We start from the raw sequence: 13,397 nt of genomic DNA on the forward strand, positions 1-13,397 counted from the left end.
GCTCTGCGCAGGGCTGATCTAGCGGGCGGGAGACTTAGATCTTGGCCTTAAGCTCTGAGCAGGGGCTCGGGTCGTCTCCTGATTGTTCAGGCTCCTTTTGGTCGTTCTGGTTCCCCAGCAGCGGAGCTTCCCTGCAGGGATACCCGCCGGGCCAATCACATCTCGGCAGCCTGCCTTTCCTGCGCCCGCAGCCCCGACGATCGCGAGCGTGTGCGCCGCCAGCTGCGCGCCACTGTCCGGAATGAAAACGCCGCCAGAGCGATAGTTACGTTACAGCAGCGGTCGGTTCTCGGGAGTCGCTTATCAGAATGTAGAATCTGGTTCCAGCGCCTATCCAGTTACAATCTCGTTCTGGGACATTTGCATTCTCTTGTGGGAAAAGAGGATCTTTGAAATCCCGTAGCTAATAATTGGTTTTTGTTCCAGACAGTTTAGCTAATTACTGACAAATAGAGTAAATATTGTTGCATCCATGGAAGCGTTTGATCTTATTTTAATCGAGTGTATCTGCCTACGTTCCGTTTTGTCACGTTATACATTTATACAAGTCTTCCTCCTCCCGTATGTGATTACAGATCATAGTAAAATGACGGCAAATTCTCTGAGGGGAGGTGCTATATAGATGCGTAAAAAGGCGATAAATAAAAGTATACCTTTTGGGAGAAAACCCACATGCTAATCACTACAACAAACATATTATCCAAGAAAAATGTGATGGTTCTTTGAAAGTTGTAAAGTGTTCCAAGAAGTTATTATTCTCTACCCAAAAATTGCTTAATATACTTATATAGTCAGATAATTGATCATTTTAGTTATATATGCCACAGCTTATTCTGATATCCTTCACCTGTTTGAATAGCCATTTAATTATGTAGCCATGGCTATAAAAAAAAACAAAAAACAAAAAACCTGAAGGTTATCGTGGCCTTCTAATCTACATGTAGTACCACAGTCAGGAGTGATTTTCTATTAAGGCATGAAAAACCATCATGTGATGAACGCAGCTAGCTAAAACTATGTGATAACTTTTCAGGCGATTTTTTTTTTCGTTGAAATTTTCTTTCCTTCTTTTTCTTTCTTTTTTTCTTTTTTCTTTTTTTATGCTCTCCTAGAAATTTCATTGTCAATGCCATCTTACAAAAAAAAAAGAGTTGAAAGAAAAAAATTTCCTCTTTTGCAGGAGCACTAAATAGATTTTTGTTATTTTGTTGTAGTTGCTGGCAGTGGTGTGTATGTGTTTTGGTTTGGTTTTTCGTTGAGAGATATTAGAAAGCTATCCAAATTTTTGAGCAATCTAGAGGCTAGTGTTTTGTGAGAAGGGTGAATACATTTTCTACTTTTCAAGAAATGTCAGCTAGGTACGTCAGTCCCAGAAAGCATTAAACTGATCTAATTCCTCAAGAGGATTTTTTCCCTCGTTTCAGTAATTTGGTAAGAGAGATTTTAAAATGGCATTTTTGAGCATTTTAGCTTGTTTTGCATGTGTTTGTATAAATGCCATATTTTCTCAGATTGTGTTTGGAATTGAGTTTTCTAAATAACCCACCACTTCCCTTCCCTGGGAGAAAATTGGTCCAAATTCAGCAATCCCTGTAGTTCTTTGTAAATTACAGGCCCTTGCCGAGGAAGTGAGTTTCGATTTCTCAGGGAGAGGACCTTTCACATCTATCTATGTGTATCTGCCCCACTCCAAAAATTTTAAGTTAACGGTGTAAATACAGCTTTCGTCACCGAAAACAGTTGTTTTGCCAATAAAACACAGAAGTCGGAAAAGCTAACTTTGTCGAGTGAAAGTCAATATTTTTTCAAACAAAAACACGTAAATAAAAGATGTCTATACACAGACATTTATTTTTACTATTTGCGTGTGTTATTTGGGAGTGCAGTGAGCAGTTTTAACTTGGTGGTTAAATTGGAATTCTGGATGCATTCCTTAACTCTTTTTTTTTTTAAAGTGTGAGTTTAACTTCCTGTATCGAAATGTCAATGTCTTTAGACCTTTTAAAATATAATCTGACTTCAGAAGGGCAGCTGCAGTTTTTGGCGAATTAATTTACTTAAACCAGCGCGCCTGCCTGCTCTGAGCACGAAGGGTTTCAGGGAGGGATGTGGTTATTATGTCCAAGAAGCAGAGATTTTTCGTGACTCTTCCTAGCGCGATCTTCTCAACTCTGTCTCTTCTCAACCGCAAACCGAGGGGACCTCGGCCTTCTCGGACGCAGAACTCTTTCCCCAAACCTCCCTGGGGGTCAAGTTGGAGCGAATAACTTCAAACCGTTTGAAAACAACAACAACAAAAAACCTTTCTCACTTGGAAAGAAACGTTTGCCGAAGTCTTGTTGCCTTAAGTAACGCCTTATCCCCGCCCTTGCTGTGTCCAGCCTGGAGTTCCCGGTCTTCGGTCGGCACCGGGAGAGCGATTCCCAAGGTGCAGCGGGACCTTCGCTCCGTCAGTGGGCAACCGTATCTGCGGGCCTAGCTGCCCACTTGCCCTTGGTTCCCTGAAGCTCCGGGGGCACCTAACAATTACCACTGCCCTGGGATAGTCCCATCTTGCCTGACCCTGCGGGGATATTGGGAGTGGGAAAGCGTGGGCTCGGAACAGCCGGGGACCCGACCTGGAAAGGACCGAGGACCCAGGCGGCTGCGGCGCACAAGGGCGCACAGACACAGGGACAGAAAGCGTGACACGCCAGGTCCCGTCCCGCAGCTCGAGGCCTCCGGACTTGGCAGCTTTGCCCTGCAGAGACGCAGGTGAGTCAGGTCGGAGGTCAAGAATTCGGCGGCCTCGAGGCTGCGGGGACTGTCAGGTTGCCAGGCCTCGCTCTGCCCATCAGCCAAGGGCGCCGCGTCTCCAAGCCCGTGCACTTCGTCCGCGCTGGTTGGGGCCGGGAGTCCAGAGCTTCTCCACGGCACGTCTCTCTCCCACTGCAGACCAAGAGCCCGGGGGGCCCTAGCGAAGAGCCCCGGGGCGACGCCTGCTGGGCCTCTGTCCTTGAACCTGCCAGTAGGTTCTCGAACTCTGCTCGACCTCTCTGCACTCCCGCCAACCCGAGAGAAGGACCGCCTTACTTCTCGCGGCTCGCGGCACGCAGGGGCCTGGCAGAGCCACCGAGACCCGGACCCCAGAACTTCAGTGGCCTTCCTCCTCCCCTTTGCAGCCAGTCTGTTTCCCTTTTCGGCCCCTTTCTCTTCCACTGGGCTCATCTCTTACTCCCCCGCTCCTTCCCTTCCTCACTTCCCTCTTTTCCTGACCACCCTTCCCCCACCGCCTTTCTCCCTTACCCCCTCCTCCTCTCCCCAGCCTCCTTTGCTACTCGGTCTCCACTCCTCCCCCACCTGTTTCACTCTCCCTTATTTCTTCACTGCCTCCTCCCTTCCCCCATCTTATTTCATTCCCTTTTCCCCTCCTTTCAACTCTTGTATTTTCCTGCTTTTTGTCCCTGGACCCTGCAGGTGTTTGGTATGGAGGGAATCACACACACACACACACACACACACACACACACACCCCCTGTGCACCAGAGGTCCCCACTCCTGAGCCCCAGACCCCTCTCCTCCATTCCACCCCTGTGCTTACTCTGTCTCAGCAGCTGCTCATAAAAATGCCCAAGCACCCTTGGGTGTGTGATAGGGACACTCCTCTGTACCCTCCAGCCTGTAGGACCTTTCCCATCTCCCAGCCCCCCAATACCCAGCAGCCTCAGCTATGAGCTCTGACAGGGTCTGTAGGGCTCCGGGTGGCGAGCTTGGCCACCCTCCCTGTGGAAATCCCCACTGCAGGCAGATCCTGCAGGGCCTCCATTTCCTTCTATTGTGGCAGTCTGGAGAGGATCACAGCAGAGCTGAAGGTGACCATAAAGCCTGGGCCCCAGGCATCCCTTGAGCACACAAATGGGGGCTCCTAGACCAGGGCTGACCCCCTCCGCCACTCCACACAGGCAAGAGCAGACCGAACTGACCTTCCCTTCTCTTTCTTTCCTGCCAGTCCTACTATAGATTAAGGGGCCATTTAGCCCTGAGATCACCCCAGCTGGGAAGTGTTTCAGGGACTGCCTTAAAATGCAGGGGCCAAATCTGGGAGAGGACAGTGGGGTCCCTGGCTCTTACACCAGCCAGCAGAGGCAAGGACTGAGCACTTGGTACAAGTTCCTGGCCTACCTCACTGCTATGGAGCCAGTGGGGCAACTGAGTCACTGCCTTCTGGAGAGGAGACAGGGTGTGGGGGTCTTCCCTCCTATGAGTCAGGCTCCCCAGCTGTAAGGTGGGCAGCCAGCCAATCTCTACCCTTTTACCTCCCGTCCCGTCTGCAACCACATTTCTGAGGTTGAATTACTCTAATAAATATGCATTTCCAACAGATGGACGCAGACCTGCCATATATGTTTCTATGGACTTACCTTTTACCTTGAATGACAAGGCAGGTGACTTCCTGTGTGAATACAGCAGTGTGTGCACAGGCGGATAGGCAGGCAGAAGAAGGCACTCAGGACTCCCTATAACTGTAACTTCCACGTTAGAGCTCTGCTCTTTCAGAGAGTGTGGTCAAAACAGGAGGACTGGGCTAACACTCATTCTGAATCCCCCTCCATCCTTTTTTCCTCACAATGTGAATTACTGGTAGTGTCATGAGATTTGGAGAGAAATGTTTATATGATCCAAGATGAAAACTAGCTTCCATGACAATCAGATGCACTATTTCTATACAGGCAATTTATGGTATCATTACAATTAATCTTGTACAAGGTAGTCCCATAAAGACCTAAGTTGCAGTCAGAGAAGAGGGAATAGATTTTATTACCAGAGTTGTAATGACTGTGTGTGTTCTTGAAAGTAATAAAACCACATTGAACGTATTCTGCAATTAATACTTTAAAAAATCCACACACACACACACACACACCCATTAGTATAGTAGAGAGGGTGGTCTGTGTTTGTGTGTGTGTATAATTGTGCCCACACACAAAGTGAGTGAGCACGGATGTGGGCACATATGAACATTTTACACCTCCCACAGCCAGTAAGCCTGTTAAGTGTGTATGTGAATGGACGTACTCAAACCGCACAAGCATGCATGTGTAAGTGTTGGCACCTATGACACCCTCCTCCACAGGGAGAGCCCACAGAGTGAGGAGACGGCGTTTGGGGTGGGGTCTGGGGAAGACCTGGCTTTCTTTAAATCATAATCACACCTCATGCCCCTGTCTTGCGCCAAAGCATTGACCCTGGAGTCCAGCAGAGGGGTTTGGAGCCCAGTCCTACCTCTCTTGTAGTCTTGTGACCTTGAGGCAGTCCTTCAACCTTGCTAAGCAGCAGTTTTCTTACCTATAAAAGGAGATAATAATGGTGTGGACTTTACAGGCCTGCAGTAAGGATTAAAGAAATGATGGAAAGAAAGCGTTTACAGAGCCCTCTTGTGTAGTAAATGTTCTTGTGCTGGTGGCAGAGGGTGGGCGTGCAGGGTGGTCGTTAAGCACGCGGAGGGAGGCTCGGAATCTCTCCTCCCCTGAGCTGAGATCAGGGAGCCAGATTCTCAGGTACTCCTTGTCTCACTTGGGGAAAAAAAACATTAATTATCAATCAAATTTTGAGGGTTTTTTTTTTTTTTTTTTTTGGTCCCCAAACAAAACAAGAGGACTAGTTCTGTTAATCATTGAAGTTTTAGGATATACTCTCAGAACCACCAGCAGCCTCCCCCTCTCCCACTCCCATCCTCTGGAGCTGAAGCAAACAAATCCCGTACCCAGTCAGTGTGAGATTCCCACTCCCACAAATGCATCATTTTTAGCTGCAGTAAACAAATCTCCAAAGTCTCATGTCATTGTTATCGTGTTTAGATAAAGATCTGGCCAATTAGTGTCCTTGCTGGAATGTAAATAAATCTGCTGCCCCGGACCTACCCCAGCGGTGGGCGTCCTTCTCTCAATCAAGCAACACCAGCATTCTTCCTCTCCTTTTCCTTTTGGTGTGGGCAAGAAAGTCTGGCCTTCAAATTCACATGGTTTCTAATCTCTTCAACTCGGTTCCAGATCTGCTGTGTGACTTCAGGCAAGTCACTTACCCTCTCTGAACCTATTTCCTTTTCCATAAAGAGGAGTTAATGAAGACTGCTTCTCAGAGTTGGGAGTGAACAGCAGTAATAATAGAAATAATACTGTTGATAATAATTACAACAATAATACTCCCACCAGCAATGGTCATTTCAATAACATTAGCTACTGTTCATGGATGTTTTTCCTACAAGCACATGGTATGGCTCAATAATTAAGAGACTCCCCAATCTCCAACTCCCACATAAACTGTCAGACCATGGGCAAACCACCTGGGTAGGGCTGGAAGACTCTGGGTATGGAGATCAGAGAACAGCACCAGGCATTTTGTGAAGCTCTTTAAGTGTCTACCCATTGTTATTGTTTCTGCTTCTTGCAACAGAGCCCTTGTCTATGGCCTTATTAATGCAACCATGTTACAGAGGAGGAAACTGGGGCTGAGAGGTGAGGTTACTTGCCCAAGTTTCTTAAGTTCCTTGCCTTCCACGTTCAGCTCCCTCTCTCTGCCCCTCTCCCTTTCCTGGGCAGCCCCAGGGTTACTAGGTTGAGCACCATGCGTGGACTGCCTGACCAGGCACTATTCTCTCTGCTTTTGCGAATTCCTGCTCAGTGCTGGGTGCTTGACTGTCCTCCTCCTTCTCCCCTCCCCAAATGTTCCTGCAGGGCCTAAGTGGTAGTCCACAGCCCCCAAGAAGAATGTTCCCTGGGTGGTGGGATTGACTGGAAACTGTCTTGAAGATAAACATGGCTGGGGATGGGGTGGAACCTCCTGGAGCCTCCTCCCTTCCTCTCCTTACCCGCACCCCCTCTGAGCTGCTTCCTTTCTTGCTAGAGAAAAAAGAAAAAAAAAGAAAAAGAAAAGAAGAAAAAAAAGAAAAATAAGAAGAGGGGCTGCCAGCCCACCTCTTTGCCTTCTGAGGCGCTTGCCATGGAGTTAATACTAATCGTGATAATAAGCTTCCCACCGGGTAAACGAAGTGTTCCACATGCATGATTGTTACAACATCCCTGTGAAACATATTTTTTGTTTCTCCCCCTTCAATTTAGAGCCATGGAAATCGAGGTCTGCAGAAATGAAATGACTTGTCCAAGGTCACAAAGCAGGTAAGGGGTGGATGCAAGACTTCCAGGCCCGCAGATGCTGCCACTCCACCGCCTGGGTCCGCAGCAGAGAATATCCTGCCCCAGCCCAACTCCAGGAACCAGGACTTCAGGACCACCTGCCCCCAGGGAGACCTTCCCCGAGTGAGCTTGTCTAATCCCTGAGCTGACCCCTTAGCCCGTAGGCCTCTCTGTGGGAGCGGTACCTGCAACCCTAAAGTCAGAGCAGGCCTGCTGAGTCCGGGAGCGCCCGTGAGCCCACACTCCCACTCCCTGGGAACAAGCTACAGGACTTTTCGAGGTGGCTCCCCCCTCTCCTCTCTGTCCGGACCTCTCAGGCCACCCTGCCCACGCCCTTCACAGAAAAAGGAACTTCCCACTGGAAAGCAAACCACCGCAGCCCGGCGGGGCCGGGGACACACTGGAGCCAGTCCCAGGCCCTGGAAACGCAGCCTGTTGGAACGTGAGCAAGTGCCTGTACCTCGGGCGTGCGCGCTGTGCTTCCTGGAGCAGAGTGGTGGGTTCAAATCCTGTCTCCACTCTGTCTCCGGGCCAATTCCTTACTTCTGAGCCCTGCTTTTCTGAGTTGTAAAACTGGGAATACTCAAAGTACCCACCTCAGTAGGTCGCTCTGAGGGTTAAAGGAGATTACCTCCGTGAACCACTTAGTGCTCCGCCCGGCACAATAAACGCTCAATAAATGTTAGTTTATTGTGATTAACTCTGGGACCAGTGGAGGCTGCCTTTTCCGTTTCTGGGTGTGAGCTCTGCGTCCCCGTGCGCATCGAGGCTGCGGACGCGGCCGGAACGCGCCCGGGGGCCGTGGCTGGACACTTGGGCGCGCGAATTTTTGGAGAAGAGCCGGGGTAACCCCGTGGCGCTGTGTTTGGGGCTGGGCTCGGGCGCTTACATGAACTCGCGCGGCGTTCTCGGCGAGTGCGTCTGTCTGTCCCGAACCTCGTGCGTGTCGAGGCCTGTGCGTGTCACGAGCCGGTTCCACTGACGCGCCTGCGGGGACCTCACCTGCTTTCGGTTTACCTGACAGATGCGTGGTGTCCAGGCTGTGTACACAAACCCCAGCGAGAGCCTGGAGTCCCGGCTGCTCGGCCTCCTGCTCATCGAACGATTTGCGCTATTAATGGTTATTTTATTTATATCGTTAGAATTGTCCCCCGGGTCTGTTTACACCAACGTCTGGCCGTCCGGGCCGCAGTGTTTGGACAGAGGATTACACTAATGCAAGGAGAGCTGGGAGGGGGGGAAGGAGGCGCGGTTGGGAACTGGGCTCCGGGCGCCGCGTGGGGTGGGCCTCCTGGGAAGAGGGAGCAGGCCTCTCCTGGGCTCGACCTCTGACCCTAGGAGGGAAGGAAACGTGTCTGTTCGCGATAGGAAGCCTAGGCCTCCGGTGGGGTGGAGGCTGGAGGTGCCCGCTGGGTGGAGCGGGGGAGAAGGGGGCGCCTACTTCTCTTCTCTCAAGGCCGACTCCAAATTCGAGGTTGTCCCTCTTGGGTGCGCACACACGTCAACAAGTAAACGAGACCTGGAGCTACCAGGATGGCGGCCGCTTTGATTCACTCTATCGGTGGCAGCCAGTTTAGTGCTTCGGCCTGCAAATCCGGATTATGGCTGAGCCCCGGGCGCCTGGCGGCCGGCGGGGTTAGAGCCGCCTTCAAAGGGTGGCCGCCCAGCGAGGGCGCAGCTCCCCACAGGACCCGCATGCCACCTGAGCACTCTGGAGCTAAACGCAGCCTGGGCGCCCACCCCCCGCGCAGCGGGAAGGCCCTCCATCTGGCAGCGGGCAGGTGTCTGGGTTCTTGGCAGCTTTCAGCTCGAAAAGGCTAGGCTTGGAATTCCTGGCTTTCAAGCGTCTTTGCTTCAGGGCTAGGGTTGATGCGTAAAAATATCTATTTAGTTAGCATTTAGAATGTGCGAGACACCAAGCCAAGCAGTTTTACACTCCACAACAATCCTAGGAACTGTTATCCCATTTTACGGAAGAGGAAACAGGGGGCTTCAGTAATTTGGGCAAAGTCTCATAGCTAGTGACAGAGCCTCGACTCTAACCATGCAGTCGGGCTACAGAACTAGCGCGCTGGTTCTCACCGTTCTGGGGTTCATGCACTCGTTTGGAACCGTGATGTAAGCTATGGACTCTCTCCCCTAGAAGAATGCGACAATTTGTCAATAATTCCAGGGGTTTCACGGAACCCCCTAGGCCCTTCCGTGGACCTCTGATTAATACATTTGGCTTTACAGGTTATACAAGTTGCATTTGATTTAATTTGTTAATTTCGAACATGTGTTAGTAAGGTAACTTTTTCTATCGTTTTATAAAAAGATTCCGGAAGCTCAGAGAGAGAGGTAAAGTCACTCGTTCGGGATCACACAGCTGGTAAATGTGGAACTGGGCTCTCAGATCTTTGGTCTCTAGAATCTTCGTACACCCCACTTCTCGTCTCCCCAGACCCTGAAGTGCTCCTTTTCTATCCCTCTTGGAGCTCTCTTTCCTCCTGCGGGAAGACTTGGGGCTAGAGCTTTGGAGGATCTGTTTTTTCCTCGGGGCCCCTGCGAGGTGCTCGGCTGGCGGGGGCGCAGCGCCAGGACCCTGTTGCCCTGTGCTTTGGGGGCCCCGCTGCCAGGACGCGCGCTCCGGTAAACGGTTTATCTAAAGACAACTTCTGTTTCTCGTTCGCTGTCGGGAGTTGCCCTGCAACCAGCAATGAAAAATGCGCCTTTTCCCGAGACTCTGGCGCTGGTGATTTATGTGGGAACCGAACTCACTCGCGAGGCCTGGGCTGCTCAGCCGGGCTTAGGGGGTGGAGGGCAGAGGCCGTCCTGGAAGAGAACCTGGTGCCCCGGCCCTTCCAGCGCCCGCTTTTATGGCGCCCCCCTCCACCCCTACCTCCAGGACATTTTACAGCCGCTCCCCCAGGAAGCTGAGCGCTTTATCGCGGTAAAGTAAACACCATTATCCCAGGTCCATTAACAAGGAGGTTTTGGCGTTGTAAATAGACCGCAAGAGGGAGAAGCGCAGCCCCCGCGAACTCCCTTGTAAAATGGTGAAGGTTCTCCAAGATTATGGCCGCTGATCGGCCCCCCAACCTTCTATGAAATCCCAGTCTTGAAAGCCAGAAGGTGGGGCATTCCTCCCCGGTCTAGAAATCCCGCCCTGGGTGTTAGGACTTTGAGAGTAGGGAGTCCCCAGGAGGCGTCTAGCCTAGTCATTACTTTTCTTTAAGTTACAAGCCCAGGAATGCCGATTCCTTTCCCGCTGTGGATACATACATACACTCTGCAGCTCTCCAGGAGCTCTTAGCAGAGAGCAACCAATGGAGATGGTGCCAGGGGCCAGGATACTTGTGTTCCAGGCTCCTTCCTCATTTGTAAACTGCATAGTGCTTTCAGCAGCTACTTAGGAGTCTATAAAGCACGGGAGGCTTGTAATTGGTGGACACTGCCCACACACCCTGTGTCCTGAGGTAGTCAGGACCAGCTCGTATGGCCCTTGCTTTTGTTTCTCTTTCCAAAAGGAAATGCCCACCTTATTTCCTCTTGGGCCAGACTATATATGAAATCAAGTAACGACGCTGGAACTGGCACACAGTCAAGTAGACAGTCCTAGCTCCCCACCTCTCTGAGTTTCTATTTCTGATGACTATATAGTGACCTGTTCCAGGAAGATCCTGCTCATCTAGAGTGTGGTTTTCTTATCCCCTCAAGTCAATATTTATATTGACAAAACAGCAGATTCTGAACTAGGAAATGTGTCTCAGTTTGATGGAGAAAACAAAGGCACAAGTTCTCCAGGCCAACGGAAGCTTCAGGAGAACCCCACCCCTCCTAACCTTTGACAAGGTCACTTTCAGAACGCAGTCCCTGCAGGGAGGCTGCTCCTCCTTCAGCCCTGAGAATTCAGTAATTCTTGTGAGAGCTTCCACCTGGTTGAAGGGTTGGCTTTTGGGGGAGGGGCAGTAGAGAAAAAACGGGGCAAAATGATGCCAGAAATTGGTTTGGCCCTTTGACATAATTGGCTCTATCTAGAGTGGGGACTTTTAACTTTATTTTTCTTGGCCAAGGACCCCTTTGATAATTTTGACAATCCGGTGAAGCCTATAGACCCCTCTCTCAGAATAATATTTTTAAATGCATAAAATTAAATACATACAATAATATTGAAATACAGTTATCAAAATCTTTTTAAAAATAGCCATATAGTAATATAGGTGCTTCTTTATTAATTGACTAAATAACAAAATCTAGTGGCAGGTCTAACAACAACTATAATTTCAAAGCTGTGACGAATGTAAATGAAATTTCAAGGTATCTGCAGCAGCAGTAATGTGCTATGACAATATCAGTGATTTCTACTGGTGACAAATCACAGGCACTACTAATACTACTGGGTTTGTTGCCTACATTCAGAAGTGAAGGAAATGCTAAATTAGTTATAACTAATAAAAATAAAGATGTATTTTCCCCTTTAAGTTCATGGACCCCCTGAATTCTATCCTCAGGTCTCTTGGGAACCCATAAACTGCCAGGTTATGAACCATTGATCTAGGGTCAAAATCTAGACCACTTCATCTCAAAGAGTGGTCTTTGGATCACCTGCATCAGAATCTTCTAGGGGTGTTTGTTAGAAAATTCTAGGGCCCCTTCTAAGATCTACTCTGTGGGTGGACCCAGAAAACTGCATTTTAAACTGAATTCTCAGAGGACTGTTTTCACACAAAGTGTGAGAATCGCTGCATCTGGACTTTACCGATTAGCATCAGCACTGTGGCTGGTTGCTTGGATGATGACAGGAAGATCCTTGGAGAGCTGAAGGGTGGGGTGGGAAAGCAGGGATACTAGGCAGAAGCTCTTCCATGGAGACTGCTTGGAGGTGGTACACATGGACTTGGTGGGCACAGCAAGCTGGGGCATGGGAGAACACCAGGGAAGAAAGCTAGAATGGGATATTTTGGTAAAGGATACCAATGTGCTGGCAGAGGCTCTGGAAGAACTTCAGAAATTAACTGGTTCAGTAGCAAGCCACGTCCCTGTGGCCCTATGTATCTCCATCAGCTCTTGCACTGGTTTCCTTTCTTTAAGGTGCTCTGAATTCTGAGCTCCTTTACAGAGTCTTCCCATGTTGACATCATTGGAGCTTTCATTCATTCACTCATTCACATTCATTCATTCAATGAATGCCAAGAACGAGGTCTTGTCCTAGATGCTATGAAATATACAGAAATGAGTAAAGAGGTGATCACTACTCTTAAGGTATTTTCTCGGATACCCTCTCTTATCACTAGCAATCTTAAGCAAACTTAATAAGCATCAAACCTCTTTTGAACCAGCCATGATTTGATGTTTGTGCATTCACCAAGGCCACAGAAGTCTTACTGGAACAGAGGAAGCGCTTGTAGCATATTGATTAGTTGGGGACTTGTCTTTTCTACTGATGAGCACAATTAATAATGTTAAAATGTTGAACAAAGTGGGGCTTGTTCCAAATGTAAGAAATGTGTGAGATACACCCAACATGACATTTGAGAATAGTTATGAAATTGCTGGCCCCAGATCAAGCAACTGATTATAACTGACAGCACAGAGTAAACACAGCTCTAACTAACACATTTTCACCTCGCATGAACTTCAGCTCTAGCAGTACTGTTTGCCTCACCTTGTATTCTCACACATGTCTTCATCAGCGTCTTAGATCCTATTCTCATAGAGAGCAGGTGGGTCCGTGTGCAGAATTCAGAGGCTAATAAAAACAAGGAAGAGTGGAAAGGGACTAGGGGCTAGATTAAGAAGATTTGGGTTCCAGTTCTGTTTCTGTCACTTAAGAACTTTGTGACTTGGGCAAATAAGAGTTTGAATTTTCTCTTTGGTAAAATGATTATAGCATGCCTACTTCATAAACTTAGTGGGAGGAGTAAATAAGATAATGGGTGATAAAAGTGCTTTGTAAACTACAAGTCACTCTACAATGTGAGTAGTAATTATGTGCTTTTGGAGTCAGGTGGACCTGGATTCCAAGCTTGGCAGGAATCACTTACTTGCCATTTATATGTTATTTAATTTTCTGGGTTCAGTTTTCTTATCCATAAAATGAGGCTAATAGTCTTTCTCTGAATCATTGTTCTATGATTTAAATGAGACCCTTGTATGTAAAAGAGTGTCCACCACATAGTAAGGATGCCAACAAGCTATTATTCCTAGATTGTCAATGTTGGGATGGCAGTGACTGTGTCCTAT

General features: G+C 48.8%; 1 protein-coding gene across 15 annotated transcripts in view; it reads right to left on the minus strand.

Annotated features, from left to right (window-relative positions):
- The window catches only part of NKX2-3 (NK2 homeobox 3), an 81,577-nt gene that overhangs the window by 6,331 nt on the left and 61,849 nt on the right, over positions 1-13,397 (minus strand). For 8 of the 15 annotated variants that reach the window (XR_010935810.1, XR_010935804.1, XR_010935807.1 and 5 more), the window contains one exon: positions 11,343-12,369. The gene's annotated coding sequence lies outside the window, so the exon portion shown is untranslated. Of the gene's footprint in view, positions 12,370-13,397 lie in introns of those variants that run through there. The other 7 variants (XR_010935818.1, XR_010935816.1, XR_010935817.1 and 4 more) reach the window with 2 other exon arrangements.

Source organism: Pseudorca crassidens, chromosome 16, assembly GCF_039906515.1.
Source record: "Pseudorca crassidens isolate mPseCra1 chromosome 16, mPseCra1.hap1, whole genome shotgun sequence".
Classification (NCBI taxonomy): Eukaryota; Metazoa; Chordata; class Mammalia; order Artiodactyla; family Delphinidae; genus Pseudorca; species Pseudorca crassidens.